This window comes from Nicotiana tabacum, chromosome 22, assembly GCF_000715075.1.
Source record: "Nicotiana tabacum cultivar K326 chromosome 22, ASM71507v2, whole genome shotgun sequence".
In the NCBI taxonomy this organism is placed as follows: Eukaryota; Viridiplantae; Streptophyta; class Magnoliopsida; order Solanales; family Solanaceae; genus Nicotiana; species Nicotiana tabacum.
Window position 1 is genome coordinate 6,232,853 of NC_134101.1, and position 21,966 is coordinate 6,254,818.

Sequence of the window (21,966 nt, forward strand, 5' to 3'; positions counted from 1 at the left end):
TTCTATTTTTCTTAAATCTTGCAAATAAGGAAAGTTTAATTACTTAGAAAATTTATTAAAAGAGGAAATATATGTTTAATTCACTAGTTGGCTTGTCTAGCGGTGATGTTGGGCGCCATCATGACTGGCAGGTGAAATTGGGTTGTGACAGATCCTATGCTTGTAATCTCCGCCACATTTTTTTGCCAGCTTATAAAAAATTGAAATGCATGTTATAGAAAGGGCCATATGAAGTATCTTATATTCCCTCCCCTTAGTTGTTTTCTCTTTATCTTAGCAATAAACCAGATGATACCTGGCAAAAACCAATGGCATATTCAGAATTTAACTTCACTGACAACAACAACAACAACAACATATCTAGTATAGTCCTATGTAGTGGGGTTTGGGGAGGGTAGTGTGTACGCAGACCTTACCCCTACCTTTGTGGAAGAAGAGAAACTGTTTCCCATAGACCCTCGGCTCAGGCAAGCATAGGTACCACAATAATATCAAGAAACAAGACGAGACAACACCGAAAAACCATGTAAAAGAAACATACACAACAAGATAGTAAGATGATCGAAATGTAAAAAAGAAATGACAGGTATTCAAATAAGCCTACTACCAACCAAATGCGAGAGTACGTACTAATACTACCGGTATGAATAATCTAGACTACCTAACCTACTATCCTAATCTTCGACCTCCATACCTTCCTATCACGGGTCATGTTCTCGGATTAGCTGTAATTGTGCCATGTCATGCCTAATCACCTCACCCCAACTCTTCTTCGGCCTACCTCTACCTCCCCTAAGGCCCTCCAATGTCAGCCTCTCATACCTCTTTACCAGAGTTTGTGTGCTTCTTCTCCTCACATGTCCAAACTATCTAAGTCGTGTTTCCCGCATCTTGTCCTCAATAGGGGCCACACCCACCTTGTCCCGAATAACTTCATTTCGAATCCTATCTAATCCGGTGTGCCCGCACATCCATCTCAACATCCTTATCTCTGCTACCTTCATCTTATGGATGTGAGAGCTCTTGACTGGCCAACACTCAACCCCATACAACATAGTCGGTCTTATCACCGCTCTATAAAACATACCTTTAAGTTTTGGTAGTACCTTCTTGTCACACAAAATACTAGAAACAAGTCTCTATTTCATCCATCCCGCCCAATACGGCGTGTGACATTGTCATCAATCACTATAGGTGTTGTTTAACTTCACTGACAGAGAAATATAATTTTTACAAAATCACTATGGGTGTTGTTTAACATAATATAGCTTTAATTATCATTTTTATCAGGTTACTAATTAATTCTTATCGTAATAATTTATTAGTATTATTTTATAAATGGCTTGATAATGCAAATACTTTTTCTGTAATTACTGCATACAACTTAAGCTCTTATATAAAATGTATATCAAATCATGACTTAGTTAATTAGTAACTTTTATTTAATTATGCTACAGTAAATTTGGAAAGAAGATGAAAACTTAAATAGTAGCGAGTTAAAGTTGAAGAATAGGGGGCCGAAATGTGGTAGGGAAGGCAGGGTTAAAGGGTTTGGCAAGATGTCACGACCCCAAAATCGACCAAGTCGTGATGGCACCTAACCCAACCTGTCAGGTAAGCCAATTAACAACAATCCAATTCCATTAATATTTACCTGACTCTAATGCAATCCCCAGGGATTGGTAGTACAAATCATGAGCTTCTAAGATTGAAAATTACAAAGTTGGTATGAAATAAATACATTATCTGTTCGAAATGTACATAAACAGATTTTTATAAATCTAAGGCTACCATGAACAAGAGGCAGCAATGACTGGAACGCAGGTACGTCTTCAGATCCAGCTCCCGCCACATACAACAGCATCAACATCCAGAATCTGCACGCAAGGTGCAGAAGTGTAGTATGAGTACAACCGACCCCATATACTCAATAAGTAACAAACCTAACCTTAGATTGAAAGTAGTGACGAGCTGAAAGAAAGGTCAGGGTCTAACTCCAATAACCAACAACAGTTCATAACAACATAAATCAAGTAATAAAAGAAGTAACTCGAAGATAAAATGCTCAGCTTAAATCATGATTTCTGAAAATAGTTCTGCCTTTCAAGTGTATCAGTGAAAACTCAAATCGTTTACCGAAATTACCAAAAATATGAGTAAGTTTGAAAACAGTAATTTTCCCACAAATCCTTTCAATAATAAATAAAATGTTTTATTTCCTTTTCCAGATAGCCAGTGGAAAATGCATCACTATGCCCATATGTCGGTATGTGTAAGAAGTCATGAATGACGTGATACCGTACAGTATGAGAAAAATACATCTCTATGTCTGTATGTCATGCGTGCATGTCAATGCAATGTATCTCAGTGATCAAACCATATGCATACTTCTCAGAGTATCAATTTACTCAGTCCTCCCATCACTCAGTCCTCACAGACATTAAGTCCTCACAGTCACTCAGTCCTCACAGTCACTCAATCCTTCCAATCGCTCGGCACTCGCACTCAGTAGGTACCTGCGCTCACTGGGGGTGTATATAGACTCCGGAGGGGCTTCTTCAGCCCAAGCGCTATAACAAGCTAATCATGACATAAATTAATAAAACATGCTGTGGCGCGCAGCCCGATCTCATAAATATCCTCACCATCAGGCCCTCGGCCTCATTCAGCCATCAATCTCTCCAGTCTCTCGAGCTCACAATGTCATACAAAATCAGCCCAAAATAATAATATAATGAATCAATAAATAGCAACAGAGACTGAGAGATGGTATGAAATGAATGAACATGACTGAGTATGAAGTTACAATTTAAATAAATAACTCGACAGCAGAAATGACCTCAGTGGGTCCCATCAGGATAAGCATGTAGCCTAGACATAGCTTCTAACATAAATCACAGCTCGATAACTCTAGTACGTAGAGATTTCATGATTTCAGATAAGTTCAGGTAGCTACACAGTACCACAGAAAATAACGGAGTCACAGTTCACACGGTGCACGCCCACATGCCCGCCACCTAGCATGTGTGTCACCTCAATACCAAACACATAACACGTATAATCAGGGTTATACCCTCAGCTCCAAGATTAGAAGAGTTACTTACCTCGAACAAGACGAATCCAATGCCGGGCAAGCTAAACAATGTTCCAGAAATTCATTCTGCACGTATCAACTTCTAAACAGCTCGAATCTAGTCACAATAAATTTTATTCAGTCCACACATATTATAGAAATTAATTTCATATCAAAATACTAATTTTTCCATAAAATCCGAAATTACACTCAAAAATGCCTGTGGGACCCACGTCTCGGAATTCGACGAAACTCACAAAATACGACACCCATCCAATTACAAGTTCAACCATACTAATTTCACTCAAATCTGATTCCGAATCTGTATTCAAAACTCGAAAATTCGTTTTGTGACATTATAGAAATTTCCTTCGATTTCTCTTGAAGATTCGATAATCTTACACCAAAAATGAAGATTAATTCATAAAATATAATCACAAGGGAGTCAAGAACACTTACCCCAAGTTGTGTGAAAAAAATCCTCTCCAAAATTGCCCAAACCGAGCTTCAAAATTCAAAAATGGGTGAAAAATCACGAACCCTCGAACTTAAAGGGTTCTGTCCAGCGACTTCCGCATTTGCGTACAAGAGGTCGCACCTGCGACCCTCGCTCCTGCGGACGAAGCTCGCATCTGCGCGCATTGACCGCTTATGTGCACGTTGGCCGCTTCTGCGCACGCGCATATGCGCCTTGGCTTCCGCTTCTGCAGCCTTCGCTCCTATGACTTCTCTGTCGCTTCTGCGATCATCGCACCTGCGCAAATTCAACCGCAGTTGCGGTCACACCAGAACCAGCAGCAACCAGAATAACAACATGAAGAAAAATGATCCGAAATCAATCCGATACACCCGAGCCCCCTCCCTCCCCGGGACCCCGTCCGAACATACCAACAAGTGCCATAACAGAACACGGACCTACTCGAGGCCTCAATCATATCAAACAACATCAAAACGACGAATCACACCTCAATTCAAGCCTAATGAACTTTGAACTTTCAAATTCTATATCTTGTACCGAAATACATCAAATCAATCCGGAATGACTTCAAATTTTGTACACAAGTTATAAATGACATAACAAAGCTATTCAAATTTTCAGAATAGGATTCCGACCTCGATATCAAAAAGTCAACCCCCAGTCAAACTTCCCTAAAATTCGATTTTCGACATTTCAAGCCTAATTTCACGACGGACTTCCAAATAATTTTTGGACCCGCTCCTAAGTCCAAAATCACCATACTGAGCTATTGAAAATCATCAGAATTCAAATCCGAGGTCGTTTACCCACAAGTCAACATCCGGTCACTATTTTAACTTAAGCTTTAAACCTTGGAACTAATTGTTCCAATTCATTCTAAAACCTCACCGGACCTGAAACAAATACCCTGGCAGGTCATATAATAATTGTAAAGAATAAATTGAGCAATAAATGGGGGAACGAGACTAAAATACTCAAAACGATCGGTCGGGTCGTTACACAAGAATAGTGTAGGCTTATGGGTAAGGCTAGGGTCACTCAAGATAGACACAATTTGCAAACACTGTTTTCATTTTGTTGATATATTTGATACGATAAAGCTATTTTTCGAGAAGTCATTTTCCATAAAGAACTAATTAATTTTATGGTGTTTGGTTATCGATATAAAAAAGGTAAAAATTACTTCTCTCACATATTACTGAAGTTATTTTTCTTAAAACTTTCATATTGTTTGCTCCTATTAAAATATAGAGATTATTATTAATCTTTTATCAAAATATTCTCTGACTTGATAACATATTATTAGTCTCTAATTTAGGACTAATATTTTTCACTTACTAGTCTTAAGGTACGCGCGCTGCGCGTGTACCTCATCTCAATAGATTCAAATTTAAAATTAAAAAAAATCATGTTAAAATTAAAATTAGAATTTATTATTTCAACCAATTCATGTTTTAGCTTTCTTATGTGCCTATAAACACCCATCAATATTTTTAGAGAATTCGAACAACATAGAATGTAACTATTTAAACAAATTAAGTTACCGAAAAAATTGCAAACGATTCTTATTCAAATTGAGACTCTTCCAAGCTCCAGCAAGGTATTTCCATAGCAAATGCGGATTCATGAATCATAATTCATTAAATATTAGCTAGGCAATGTGTACTATCAACGAAGATTTGGGAGGTGGAGTTTGTTCGTTTATTTTGGTAAAGTCATAAAATAATTAATAAGCAGCACAAGTACTAATTTTAGTTAGGGTGTACAAATCGAACCGGAAAACCGCACCAATAGTAAAGAAATTTAAATTATATTTACAATCATAGCATAGCACAAGTTTTTATGTTATAATAAAAAAAGATTATAAAAATTATATTTGTCTCAATCCAAAATTCCTATCAAGACCCAAGTTTTTTGATTTTGAACGAAAAAATTAAAAGACTTGAGATTAAGAAAAATGCTTAATTTACGAAATTTCTAAACTTTAGAGGCTCTTTTTTGAGTGTTCTTGCTAAAAATCACAGATGAAATAATAGAATAGAGGAAAAAATATAAAAAATATAATAAACAACAAATAGAAAATTGGGAGGTATCCAAAAAGGAAAATGACTGGGACAAAGGAAATAAAAAGCACAACGAAAAGAGAAAGTTAGATAAGGTTCAAGATAAATTAATTTGACTTTTTACACACGAGAAAAGCTTTTAAAAAGATCTATCAGCCATGGCACCTTTGTCTAGTTTGCGATTGGGGTGGCAGGATCAAATATTTAACCTAGTTTAAGAAAATTTCTACATAAATGAATGATAATTTTATCAACATAGCGGGTGCCATACCACCCACCCTAAACGGTGGATCCACCCCTGATTTGGCATGGTATTTCGATATTTAAATTTAAATAAAAAATATCATTATTTAAGTATCATCTTAATTTTTATGTTTAATTATTAAATTTGGTTAACTTTGAAAGTATACATCAACGAAAAATTATTATCAGACGCGACTAAAAAGAAAACTATCATGTGTTATTAGAAAATTCTCTCATAAGAATACTTTAATAGATCATATGTTTGTCATTTTTTAAAATTTTTTACTAAACATATATGTACTTATAAAAAATTTAACAAATTAAGATTGAAATAGTATTCATGTAAGAAAAACCCGACAAAACAGAACCAATCCAAACCGATATAGTTGGTTTGGTTTAGTTTTGATGAAAACCGAACCAACCCGATCCATGTACACCCCTAACTTTAGTAGTCCAATATATTAATGTCCCTCACTTTTGGACGGAAGTTATTTTTCTTTCAATTATTTAAACTTCTAACTCTGTATCATTACTTTAGTCAACATCTAGACATTTTTATCAATCTTTAACACTCAAAACTTTCATGAAAAAATTAATTATCCAACTTGATTACGTTATTATCAATCTTTTAAGGGGAATATATCTTAGTATCGATAGTTGGTTGGCAACCCAAACTTTCACTTTGTTGGGGAGGTTTGATTCCGGATCGTATAACTCCCTCCCTCATTTCTCTTCCCCTACTGATTAATAAACAAAATTAAAAAAAAAGTTTATCAATCTTTAATAAACAGTGAGTACTTTTTGAAGAGATATATATTTTCACACTCCAACCAGCAAAAATATTTTGTTTTGAAATACAACAAGTAAAAGATAATAATAAAAACAAATCCAAGATATTAGGATTCTCTTTTTCCAATTAGGAACTTCAAGGAAATCATGTTATACTTTTAACATCATAATATAATAATACAGCAAATACATAGACCAACTTTTTGTTCTATCAAGACTTATTACATCAGAAATATTAAAGCCATTACTAAGGTAGGGGCGGAGCTAGAGCTTCGGCAACGGGTTCGGCCGAACCCTTTAGCTGTAGTAAAAATCGTATATTTGCCTTAAAAATTCATTGAATAGGTACAAATTCATACTTTAAAACCCGTATGATTGAAGAATCAATATCACCTACATAATACTCATCTAAGATTGCTCGAGCACTAGTGCTGTGACCAACATCCTCAAAATCATCACTAGCATCCTTTCCTACAGAAAGAAATAATCACGAGTCTGTGAACCAGTGTCTTCTGCCCGCAGAGGCGGATCCAGAATATTTGAAACTTATGTGGTTGTTTACATATATGTTCCATATCGAAAATATTGGGTTTTATTTGTTGAATTTGACAAGATTAATGTGAACTAGTGTGAACATTTGAAGCCTCCTTTTAGGAAGAATTTGGTAGATGCATTTTTTCATGCATTTACATTGTATGATCATACTTAATGTGATGTCATGCATGACATTATGTCACGACCCAAAATTCGCATGTCGTGATCGCGCCTATCTCAATACTAGGCAAGCCGACAACCTCAATAAAACACAATATCTTTTAAGTTTGAAAACATAATGTTCGAATTCAATAGAAACCCTCACAAACACGGATATAAAATACTCCCAAAATCCGGTGTCACTGAGTACATGAGCATCTAAATGAATACAAAGTCCGACTGATAAAAAAAATAATGCCTGAAAGTATAGAATAATACAATAACTGAAAGAAAGAGAGTCAAGGTCAGCGGACGCCAGGCAGCTAGCTACCTTGATAGTCTCTAATTGATAGCACTCTGAAATCTAGCAATCGCGTGTCTGAAAGCACCTGGAGCTGCACACAAGATGCAGAGTGTAGTATGAGTACAACCAACTTAATAAGTAACAAGACTAACCTCTAGGCTAAAAGTAGTCTTGAGCTCCCCAGGTACAGTCCAGTATATAAATAACGGTATAGAAATCTAGGCATGCTTTCAAGTTTAACAGTTAAACTCAGTACAAGTAAGATAGATCAATACTGCATGATATGAGGGATATGACATCTCAGTAGAAAACCTCGTGTACTTCTGATCAATAATCGCTCAGTCACTCGGTACTTTTTATGGCCAATCTAGCCCAGGGATATTCCATCCCGTATATATATATATATATATATATACACACACACACACACATACACACACACACACACACATTGACTGAGAGTCAGTCACTCAATATCGTATAAGGCCAATCCAGCCCTGGGTAATTTATCCCCAAATGTAAATATCTCGGACAAGATCCATGTCTAGGGAAATTCATCACAATTATAAATAAGTAAGGTAAGTCCATGCCCTGGAAAGTTCATCACATATATATAAATCATCTACACTTACTGTGGGGGGTGCAGACTCCGGAGGGGCTTCTTCAGCCTATAAGGCCTGTTGTAGGCGAGCAACCCCGATCTATATAATAATAAAGCCTATGAGGCCTACTGCATGTGGGCACTACCGTTTCATATAATAATAATATATATAAAACCAATATGACCTACTGCAGGCGGGCAATCCCGATCCCATAACTATCCTCACAATGGATGAACATGACTGAATATAAAATATACATTTTTTTAAAACAATTAAATTCAACAGAAACACAACCCTAGGGGTCCCAAAATATCGACACGTAGCCTAAACATGATCTTTAATAAGAGTCTGAGATCAATTTCCTAACACGTGGAGAATATTCGGATAATAACATGATTCCTTAAATTTATAACTTCGCAGAATTTATTTAAGTCACAATTTCTATGGTGCACGCCCACACGCTCATCACCTAGAATGTGCGTCACCTTCTAACAATTTATATAACACCAAATTCGGGGATTCATACCCTCAGAACCAAGTTTAGAAATGTTACTTACCTCAAACCATGTAATTCTTTATTCCAATATGCCCTTGCCTTGCAAATCGGCCTCTGAACGCCTTTAATCTAGTCAAAATTAATTTGATTCAGTCAACATAAATTATAGGATTTTAATTCCATATGAAAATACTAATTTTTCCAACAAAATCTGAAATTGCACTCAAAACTTTCCTGTGGGCCCCACGTCTTGTAACCCGCAAAAAGTATAAACTATGAACGCCCATCCATCCACGAGTCCAACCAAACAAATTTCACCAAATTCCGACATCAACTCGACCATCAAATCTTCAATTAAAGTCTTGAAGATTTCTACCATTTTCAACCCAATCTTCACCCATTTGAACTCAACAATCTTTCCACAGGCCTTATTGGTACGTGTATGTATAAATAATAATCTCACACCCAAGAATCATACTCCTAATCACCCATCTTTATCCAAACTCAAAATTGAAGACTAGGGTTAGAAATTCTTACCTCTTTGAAGCCATATCAAGATCCTTGTGAAATCTTCAAACCTTGAACAAGAATTGATGGACAAATGACTAGGTCTTCACTTTCTCTCTCTAGGATGCTCTCACCTCTCTCTAAAATATCATATGAAACCCTTCAAAATGACCCCCAATGCCTTTTTATAAAAATGGGATCGGGTAAAACTTCCAAAACTTAAACTTGCCGAAACCGGGTCAACTTAAACTTGCCGAAACCGGGTCTGCATAATGGGTCGCAAAAAGGCCCTCCAGAACTGGGCAACACTGTTTCAATCTGCGGCCGTTATACGGTCTGCAGACCTATTCTGCTGTCGCATAATGCACCACAGAACTGGTCTGCAGTCACATAATGTGCAGCAAACCTTCCTCCAAACTTGCCCTACCTCTAATTCACTTTGCGGCCATTATGCGGTCTGTAAAGTGATTCTGTGACAGCATAGTGGGCCGCAGAAATGACTTTTTCCGGCAATAATTTTCTTTTACTCCCCGGCGCATTGTTCAACCTAAAATGTCCAATCCGCGGCAAGCTTGCTCACCGCGAAGAATCTCTACAATTCTCAAACACGTAAGCCTAGTTCGGTACCACGAAACCTTAATTTCCTTACCAAAATTTTTCCGGGGTCATTACACATAAGTCAACATCCGATCAGCCTTTTCAAATTTTTTTCTAAACCTTGGAACTAAGTGTTCCAAATCATTTCAAAACCTCATCGGACTCGAACCAATTACCTCGGCAAGTCAAATAACAACCATAAAGCACAATTTGAGAAGTAAATAAGGAGATGGGGTTGTAATACTTGAAACGACGGGCCCAGTCATTACACATTATTAAGGCCATTTTTCTTCTATAAATAACGAGGGTTTTGTTCATTTGTAAATATCTCTCACTTTCCTTCTTATCTCCTAAGGCATTTGAATCTTCTTTCTCTCATGTAGTATTTCACTTGTATTTTTGGAGTGAAATAAAGTTTGAGTTGATTGTGTCTCAAGACTAGGCAAAAATCAAATTTTGCTGAACCTCGTTAATTTCTGGTGTACTTTTTATTATTGTCTCATTTACTATGTATTAGCTACCTTTAGATATAGTAGTTGCGATTTAATCACTCTATCTATATTCTGCTTCTGCAACAATTGGTATCAGAGCCAAGGTTCTATCTGAGTATGCTCTGTGATTGCAGCATAGTCTGAACTTCCACATCAGAAAAGAATTACTTTTGTGTTCTGTACTGTCAGCAAATAAATAATATCTGTAACTAAAATAGGAGATAATAAAAGTGAAGAGTCTACATCGGGTGTCAGTAATACATTGTTGGTATCTTCACTTATGACAAGAATTATGTCAAATGCGAAATGTACAGTTGAAATTTTTGACGGATCAGGACATTTCAGGATATGGCATGCTGAGGTTCTTAATGTCCTTTTTCAACAAGGGCTAGATATTTCCATAGAAGAAAAGAAACCAGACAATATCGGAGAAGGAGATTGGAAGATCATCAGCCGCGTTGCTTGTGGTACCTTTCAATCTTACCTCGCAAGAGAATAGAAGTATCCATACACATAAGTAACTTCTTCAAGTAAATTGTGGAATTCATTGGAGGATAAATTCTTGAAGAAAAACAGTCAAAATAAACTTTACATAAAAAACTAGCGTGGTTACTATTGGAAGTCTTGAAACTAGCGTGGATCTTCTACTTCTTGATATGGTAGATTTTGATGTCATCTTGGGTATGGATTGGCTGTCACCTTATCATGCTATATTGGATTGTCATTCCAAAACAACGACCTTAGCCATGCCGGGGTTACCTCGATTAGAGTGGAAAGGAACTTCTGGTCATTCTACCACCAGGGTTATTTCTTATATGAAGGCTGAAGGCTCGGTGTATGGTCGAGAAGAGGTGTCTAGACTATTTGGCTCATATTCGCGATCCCAGTGCGGATGTTCCTTCTATGGACTCAGTACCAGTTGTTCGTGAATTTTCAGAAGTATTTCCTGCAGATTTACCGGGGATGCCACCCGACAGAGATATAGACTTCTGTATTGATTTGGCTCCGGGCACTCAGCCTATTTCTATTCCACCATACCCTATGGCCCCACCGAAATTGAAAGAATTGAAGGAAAAATTATAAGATTTGCTTGATCAGGGATTCATTAGACCTAGTGTCTCACCCTGGGGTGCACCAGTTCTATTTGTTAAGAAGAAAGATGGCTCTATACGGATGTGTATAGATTATCGGCAGTTGAATAAGGCCGCTATCAAAAACAAATATCCGTTGCCAAAAATTGATGACTTATTCGATCAGCTTCAGGGTACCAAAGTATTTTCGAAGATCGATTTGAGGTCTCAGTTGAAGATTAGGACATCTGATATCCCTAAGACAGCTTTTCGGACTCGGTATGGGCATTACGAATACCTAGTGATGTCACTTGGGCTGACAAATGCCCCAGCTGCATTTTTATGGATTTGATGAATCGGGTGTTCAAGCCTTATTTGGATTCCTTTGTGGTTGTGTTCATTGATGATATCTTGATTTACTCCAGAAGTCGAGAGGAGCATGAGCAGCATCTTTGGATTGTGCTTCAGACTTTGAAGAATAATCAATTATATGCTAAATTTTTAAAATGTGAATTTTGGTTAGGCTCAGTTGCCTTTTTGGGGCATGTTATATCGGCTGAAGGCATAAAAGTGGATCCTAAGAAGATTGAGGCAGTTCAAAATCGTCCTAGACCTACTTCAGCTATAGAGATCCGGAGTTTCCTAGGTTTGGCAGGATATTATCGCCGGTTTGTGGAGGGATTTTCGTCTGTAGCATCTCCATTGACCAAATTGACCCAGAAGGGTGTCCCATTCGGATGGTCAGACGAGTGTGAGTTGAGCTTTCAGAAGCTCAAGATTGCTTTGACTACGACAACAGTTTGGTACTGCCCACAGGTTCAGGATCTTATACGGTATATTCTGATGCATCTCACATTAGGCTTGTTGTAGTATTAATGCAAGATGGTAGAGTGATTGCATACGCATCGCGACAATTGAAAGTTCACGATAAGAATTATCCTGTTCATGACTTAGAATTGGAAGCCATTGTTCATGCGCTAAAAATTTGGAGGCATTACCTTTACGGTGTCTCGTGTGAGGTATTTACTGATCATCGTAGCCTACAGTATTTGTTCAAACAAAAAGATCTCAATTTGAGGCAGAGAAGATGGTTGGAGCTGTTGAAAGACTATGATATCACCATTTTGTATCACCCCAGAAAGGCCAATATGGTGGCCGATGCTTTGAGTAGAAAGGCTGTGAGTATGGGCAGCCTTGTATATATTCCGGTTGGTGAGAGGCCATTAGCTACAGATGTTCAGACTTTGGCCAATCAATTTGTGAGGTTAGATGTTTCAGAACCCAGTCGGGTTCTAGCCTGCGCAGTCGCTTAGTCTTTTTTATATGAGCGCATCAGAGAGCGACAATATGATGATCCTCATCTACTTGTCCTTAAGGACACGGTGCGGCACGGTGGTGCCAAGCAGGTTGATGTGGGAGATGATGGAGTTTTGCGGATGTAGGGTCGTATTTGTGTTCCTAATATGGATGGGCTTCGTGAATTAATTCTTGAAGAGGCCCACAGTTCCCGGTATTCTTTTCATCCGAGTGCAGCCAAAATGTATCAGCATTTGCAGCAACATTATTGGTGGAGGAGAATGAAAAAGGATATAGTTGCATATATAGCTTGGTGTCTGAATTGTCAGCAAGTTAAGTACGAGCATCAGAGACCTGGTGGTTTGCTTCAGAAGTTAGAAATTTCTGAGTGTAAGTGGGAGCGTATCACTATGGATTTTGTTGTTGGACTCCCACCAACTCATAGAAAGTTTGACGCAGTATGGGTCATTGGGGACAGGTTGACCAAGTCAGCGCATTTTATTCCAATAGCAATTACCTATTCTTCAGAACGGTTAGCGGAGATTTACATCTGCGAGATTGTTCGCCTTCATGGTGTGCCTGTGTCTATCATTTCTGATCGAGGTACACAGTTCACCTCGCACTTCTTAAGGGTTGTACAGCGTGAGTTAGTCACACGGGTTGAGTTGATTACAACATTTCATCCACAGACAGACGGACAGTCAGAACACGCTATTCAGATATTGGAAGATATGCTTCGCGCTTGTGTTACAGACTTTGGAGGTTCTTGGGATCAGTTCTTGCTACTTGCGGAGTTTGTCTATAATAACAGCTACCAGTCTAGCATTCGGATGGCTCCATATGAAGCATTATACGAGAGGCGATATCGTTCCCTAGTTGGCTGGTTTGAATTAAGAGAGGCTCGGTTGTTGGGTACCGATTTGGTATAGGATGCCTTGGATAAGGTCAAGATTATTCAGGATCGACTTCACACAGCTCAGTCTAGGCAAAAGAGTTATGCCGACTGTAAGGTTCGTGATGTTGCATTCATGGCAGGAGAAAGAGTATTGCTCTGAGTTTCACATATGAAAGGTGTAATGAGATTCGGAAAGAAGGGCAAGTTGAGCCCTAGGTATATCAGACCCTTTGAAATTCTTGAAAGGGTGGGTGAAGTAGCCTAAAGGCTTGCACTACCACCTAGTTTATCAGCAGTTCATCTGGTATTCCATATATCCATGCTCCGGAAATATCATGGTGATCCGTCCCATATGTTAGACTTCAGCTCAGTTCAATTGGACAAAGATTGGACTTATGAGTAGGAGCCAGTAGCTATTCTAGCTCGGCTTATCCTTCAGTTCGGGTATAATGGAGAGGTCAGCCGATTGAGGCAGCTACTTGAGATTCCGAGTCGGACATACAGAGCAAATATCCACATCTTTTCACCAGCTCAGGTACTTCTCTAATTTCGTTCAAGGACGAACGTTTGTTTTAGAGGTGGAGAATGTGATGACCCAAAAATGTCATCTTTAATTTAAACATTCATTTTTGTGTTTTACGAAGATATTGGGAGCTTACCTGCTATGAGTTACGTATCACCTGAATAGTTGATGTTAATGTCGTTCATTTCCTAGAAATATATTGCTTATGAGGCCACTATTAGTATTGTTTTCATGTTATGTTACGTTGATTGGATTATGTATGTGTTGTTAGGATTGGTTTCTAGGATTCTCTGGCAGGTGGATATGCCCAGTTACAAAGGAAACTCTGGCGAAATATTTGGAAATTTTGGGAGTTAGTAAAATTCGGGAAATTGAAATGTGCGAAAGAAGAGATAAGTTATGTTATGTGATTGGGGGCTTACTCTACTTCTCATTCAAGGACTATTAACATGATGGACACCTATTGGATATGATAATAAGTGTATGAGGCATATTATAAGTGATATGGGGTCTAAGAAAAGTCCTAAGTCTAAGCCAAGTTGGAAAATTTCATAATAGACTAAAGTTCCAAATGAGTACGCACAATACCAAATTTTTGGACGAGCATATGTACATATATATAACGAGTAATGTGATGGACAACCTATCAAATGAACTATTTTCGAGTCTAGTTTCTAACGCTTCAAATTGTTCGTCATTTGGACACTCCTACAAGAAGTTATGACCAAATTACCAAACGCTGGCAAAATTTGTACTACCGCGCCGCCCCACATGGCGTCCGGCGCGCCACGCCTGTGGAAAATTCCAGAATGCTCCGAAATTTCATTACCAGACACTTTTTGCATAGCCGCCCGACGCCCCGCGGCGCCCCACGTGCCGCGGCTGAACAAAAACAGGTTTTTATGACCTGAACCCCATTTTATTTAACTCGATTGGGGTTCATTTTTGGGGCAATTTCTGGCATTTTAAAGAGAAGGGAGAGCGATTCTAGAGAGAGAAAAGGGGGGAACTAAAGATTTCACTATTCTTCCTTGAATTAAATCTTGAAATCGCATCAAAAGGTTGCTAAGGCTTCAAAGAGGTAATAATTTCTTTTCCCAATTCTTCAATTTCGAAATCCAACTAGAAATGGGTAATTAGTAAGATGATTCTTGGATGTGAGAGTATTAATTATACATGCTTGTACCAATAAGGTTTGTGGGAAGATTGTTGAGTTCAAATGGGTAAAGATTGGGTAGAAAATGGTAGAAATCTTCAAAGACTTTAATTGAAGATTTGAAAGGCAATCCGATGTCAGAATTCGATAATGTTTATATGGTTGAACTCGTATCGGAACGGGTATTCGGATTTTGTGAGTTTTTTCGGGATTCGATACGTGGGTCCCACTATCGATTTTTAAAATAAATTTCGGATTTTAATCCGAAAAATTAGTAAATTCATATGGACTTAATTCCTACTATTTGTATTGAGTATATTGAATTATTTATGACTAGATTTGAGAATTTCGGACACGAATTCGCGAGGCAAAGGTTTATTAAAATCTTGAATTTGATTGCAAAGCGAGGTGAGTGTCATGGTTAACCTTGACCCTAGGGAATAGAATACTTAAATTATTTGTTATGTGAAATGCATGTGAACGACATATAGGCGAGGTGACGAGTGTCTATACGTCATCAAATTAGTTGTTTGCATAATTACTTGAAAAATCATAAATCATTTTAAATCATGAATTAATTATTATATTGATTGTTTCTCTCGTATTCTTTGCTCAATATCATGCCTTGAATCCATGCTATAATTGCTACATGATTATTTGATTTATGTGACTTAATTGCCACTTGACGTTTAGCATACTAATTATTAAAATGCTTATTACATCCTTAATTTCCACAATTAATTGCTACTTGTCATCACTTATTTCTAATAAATCATAATTATTGTATGCTTATTGTCTTATAATTTCATATTAATTATTGCATTTATTGGAGTAATTTCTTTTATAAGAATTGGTAAATGAATATATTGGAGGAGCGGGTTGCACGCCGCAACAGAATTGATTGAAATGAATAAATTGGAGGAGCGGATTCCACGCCGCAACAGAATTGAATATGAATATATTATGGGATCGGGTTGCACGCCACAACGGAAACTGATTGAAATAATAATTGGTTATGACCGTTAGTTGGCTTTAACTGTTGAAAAGAGACACTTGTTTTATTTCTATTATTGTTGTTATTATTGTTATTGCGTACAGGTTAATATATGTGACCTCTCTTAGCCTCGTCACTACTTCGTCGAGGTTAGGCTCGGTACTTACTGGGTACATTGAGTCGGTTATACTCATACTATACTCTGCACTTCTTTTGCAGATACCGGAGTTGGTCCCAGCGGCGTATAGTAGATTTGCTCAGATTCAGCTATTCGGAGGAGACTTGAGGTATAGCTGCATGCAGTTATATCTCAAGTCTCCACTGGTAGCTGTATCCGGGCAAATCTACAGTACGCCACTGGGACCAACTCCGAAATCTGCACAAGAAGTGTAGAGTGTAGTATGAGTACAACCAACCCCATGTACTCTGTAAGTGCCGAGTCTAACCTCGACGAAGTAGTGACGAGGCTAAGGTAGGTCTCTTACATTAACCTGTAGGCAATCATAATAATAACAACAAAAATAGAAATAAAACAAGTAACTCATTTTAATAGTTGAAACCAATTCGGCAGTCATAACCAATTATTATTTCAATCAATTTTCGTTGCGGCGTGCAACCCGCTCCCACAACTCCAACAATATAAACTTAAAATATAATCCGTTGTGACGTGCAACCCGATCCAACCATATAACCTTTCAATTAAATTTCATTGCGGCGTGCAACCCGCTCTAACAATATAAACTTTAAATAAATCTGTTGCGGCATGCAACCCAATCCCCCAATATATTCATTTTCATTTCCGTTGCGGCGTGCAACCCGATCCCCCAATATATTTTAACAACTCTTAAATATAATAAAAAAATACTTCAATAAATACCACGTTCAATGAGAAACTATTAAGCATCAAGTCATACAATAATTATAATTTATTTATGAAACAAATAATGACAAGTAGCAATTAATTGTGGAAATTAGGGAGAAAATAGACAGTTTAATATTTAATATGTTAAATGTCAAGTAGCCTTTAAGATACATAAATCAAATAAACATGTCACAATTATTGCAGCAATTCAAGAATTAATACTTGACAAGGAATATGAGAAAAATAATTATTATAATAATTAATTTGTGTCTTAAAATAATTTAAGATATTTTAAATAATTAAGCAAACAATTAATTTGACAAAGTAGAGGCACTCGTCACCTTGCCTATACATCGTTACACATGAAATTCACGTACAAATAATTCAAAGGTTCTATTCCCTCAAGTCAAGGTTAACCACGACCTTATCTCGATTTGCAACCAAATTTAAAATTCCAATAAACCTTTGCCCCGCAAATTCGTGTCTAAAATCCTCAAATCTAGTCATAAACAATTCAATATACTTAATACAAATCGTAGGAATTAATTCCGTATGAAATTACTAATTTCCGTATTAAAAATTCAAAATTCATCTAAAAACTCAATAGTGGGACTCACGTCTCGAACCCCAAAAAAGCTCATAAAATTCGAACACCCGTTCCGATACGAGTTCAACCATATAAAAATTATCCAATTCCGACACCGGATTGACCTTCAAATCGTAATTTTACATTTTTGGAAGTTTTTATGAAAATCTGATTTTTCTTACATAAATTCACGGATTCATAATGTAAATGAGTATGGAATCATGAAATATAATCAAATATAGGGTAAGGAACACTTTCTCCAATGTTTCCCCGTGAAAATCGCCCAAAAATCGTCTTACCCGAGCTCAAAATCGAAAATGGTAGAAAATGGGTCGAAATCACATTTACAAAACTTAGTTCTGTTTGCTCTGGTTTTTACCCCATGCGATCGCGAAGTACTTTTTTTAAGGCTGCCCCGCTTTTTCTCTACGCGAACGCAGATGTCACGACCCAAAATTCTAACCTGTCGTGATGGCGCCTATCTCAGTACTAGACAAGCCGACAACATCAATAACCCATGATTTCGTTTCAATTTAAAAATGTAACGTTTAATGCAATACCAAAATCTAGCAAAATACGATACAATACTCCCAAAACCTGGTGTCACTGAGTACATGAGCATCTAATATGGGTACAATTCTGGAAAATACGGTCTATAATAGTCTAAGACCGAAATACAGTAATACAGAGATAGGGAAGGAGAGACAAGGTCTGCGAAACACGGCAGCTACCTCTGAATCTCCGGAAAATCAGTTGTATGGAAGAATCAACACCCGCTATGTCCGGGAACACCTGGATCTACACACAAAGTGCAGGGTGTAGTATGAGTACAACCAACTCAGCAAGTAACAATAATAACTAAGGAACTGAAGATAATGACGAGCTACACAGTCATAGTTCACTTTCAGTAGTTCCAGCAAAGAATAGACATGCTTTCAAATCCGGCAGTTTAAGTTAAATCAATTTTATACAATTCAATTTCAAGTAATCCGGATATAAATTCTTTCAGATATTTTACAATAATGACAGATAGCAACCAAGTGCAACAACAAATGCAAAGCATGTACAGCCTCTCAGGCAACAGTCACTCAGCTCAACCACTCGGCTGTCAGCCCTCAGCACTCATACTCAATGGGTACCCGCGCTCACTGGGGGTGTGTACAGACTCCGGAGGGGCTCCTACAGCCCAAGCGCTATAATCTGCATGGACAACTCACGTGCCGTAATATAAATATCTGGATCTGTACGGCCAACTCACGTGCCGCACGGACAACTCACGTGCTATAGTATAATATAAGGATCCGCACAACCAACTCACGTGCTGCACGGCCAACTCACGTGCTATAGTATAATATAAGGATCTGTACGGCCAACTCACGTGCTGCACGAACAACTCACGTGCTATAGTATCAATGTCTCACAATTAGGCCCTCGGCCTCACTCAGTCATAAATCTCTCCAGACTCTCGGGCTCTTAATAATCATGAAATCAGCACAAACAATAATGATATGATGTATCAATAACAATAACAGAGACTGAGATAAAATGTGCAAGTAAAAATTGAGACTGAGTAAATATAGCATTTAGCAGGCAATTCAACAACTACACGACCTCTGTAGGTCCAAACAGTACTATCACATAGCCTAAGCATGATTTCTAACATGATTTACAGTCAAATTTTATGAACACATAGAGAGCATATAGCTAACAACAAATTATTCAACTTTACAGCTTCCCGTGACGGACCAAGTCACAATCCCCTCGGTCCACGCCCACACGCCCGTCACCTAGCATGTGCGTCACCTCCAAAATAATCACATGATACCAAAATCCGAGGTTTAATACCCTCAGGACCAGATTTAAAACTGTTACTTGCTTCAAGCCGTGAAATTCTTATTCTGCAATGTCCTTTCCTCGTGAATTGGTCTCCAAATGCCTCGAATCTGGTCATAAATAATTCATGTCAATCAATAAAATTCATTGGAATTAAGTCCATAATAAAATACAGATTTTCCATAAAAATCTGAAAATTAGCTCAAAAGTCGCACGTGGGGCCCGCATCTCGGAACCCGACAAAAATTACAAAATCCGAAAGCTCATTCCACCACGAGTCTAACCATACTAATTTTATAAAAATCCTATATCAACTCGACCTCCAAATCATCAAATCTTATTTTAAATCCCTAAGTTCAAAACCCCCGATTTACACCTCAAAAATATGTAATCTAGTCGGATTATTCGATGATAATTCAATATTATGGAGTAGAAATGATCACAAGGGACTTACCTCAAGTTTTCCCGTGAAAACCTTGCTCAAAATCGCCCAACCCGAGCTTGAAATGCCCAAAAATGGCAAAAGCTCGGAACCCCTCTATTTATGTACTGCCCAGAGGTTTTCGCACCTGCGGCAACTTGGCCGCTTTTGCGCCAACCGCATGTGCGGAAAAAGTCTCGCATCTGCGCCTTTGCCCGCATCTGCGCACCTATTTGCGCTCCTGCGCAAGCCGCTTCTGCGCGCATCCCTCTGCATCAGCGCTCACGCAGGTGCGGAATTTCCCTCGCGCCTGCGACCACTGCCCCACAGTCCATTTGCGCATCTGCGCTTGACAGGCTCGCTTATGCGAGCTCGCACCTGCGATGGAATTTCCGCAGGTGCGATTGCAACAGAGTGCAGAAACTTCAGCTATTTCTTCTAAGTCCAAATTTGATCCGTTAACCATCCGAGACTCACCCGAGGCCCCCGAGACCTCAACTAAATGTACCAACATGTCCTAAAATATCATACGAACTTAATCGAGCCTTTAAATCACATCTAACAACACTAAAACACGAATCACACATAGATTCAAGCCTAATGAACTTTGAAATTTTCAATTTCTACAAACGACTTCGGAACCAATCAAATCACGTGCGATTGACCTCAAATTTTGCACACAAGTCATAAATGACATAACAGAGGTATTCAAATTTTCAGAATTGGATTTCGACCCTGATATCAAAAAGTCAATCCCCCAGTCAAACTTCCCAAAAATTCAACTTTCGGCATTTCAAGCCTAATTCCACTATGGACCTCCAAATAATATTCCGGACACGCTCCTAAGTCCAAAATCACTATACGGAGCTATTGGAATCATCAAAATTCAAATCTGAGGTCGTTTACATATAAATCCATATCCGGTCTATTTTTCTAACTTAAATTTTCAATTATGAGACTAAGTGTCTTATTTCATTCCGAATTCTTTTCGGACCCGAACCAACTAACCTGATAAGTCATAAATCAATTGCAATACATAATTTGAGCAGTAAATGGGGGAACGAGGTTATAATATTCAAAATGACCGGCCGGGTCATTACATTCTCCCCCTCTTAAATAAATGTTTATCCTCGAACGGGTTTAAAATAATACCTGGAGTCTCAAATAAGTGTGGATATTTGTTCCGCATCTCCTGCTTAGTCACCCAAGTAGCTTCTCTGACTGGCTGGCCTCTCCACTGCACCTTCACTGATGCTATGTTCTTTGACCTCAGCTTTCGAACCTGTCGGTCTAAAATAGCCACCGGCTCCACATCATAAGTCAAATTATCGTCCAGTTGTACTGTACTGAAATTGAGAATGTGAGACGGATCCACAACATACTTTAGGAGCATGGATACATGGAACACTGGATGAACACCTGATAGACTAGGTGGTAAAGCAAGTTCATAAACCACCTCCCCAATTTTCTTAAGTATCTCAAAAGGTCCAATATACTGAGGGCTCAACTTTCCCTTTTTCCCGAACGTCAACACACCCTTCATGGATGAAATCTTGAGCAGAACCTTCTCCCCAACCATGTGACCAACATCACGAACCTTCCTGTCGATATAACTCTTCTGTCTAGACTATGCCATGCGAAGCCGTTCCTTAATTACTTTAACCTTCTCTAAAGCATCCTGAACCAAGTCAGTACCAAACACTAACCTTACCCGGATCAAACCAACCCATCGGAGACCGACACCGTCTCCCATATAAAGCTTCATACGGAGCCATCTGAATGCTTGACTGGTAGCTATTATTGTAAGCAAACTCCGCGAGTGGCAAAAATTGATCCCAAGACCCCCCAAAATCAATGACACAAGCACGTAGCATATCCTCCAATATCTGAATAGTGCGCTCGGACTGTCCGTCCGTCTGAGGGTGAAATGTTGTACTCAACTGAACCTGTGTGCCCAATTCTCGCTGCACTGCCCTCCAAAATTGTGAGGTAAA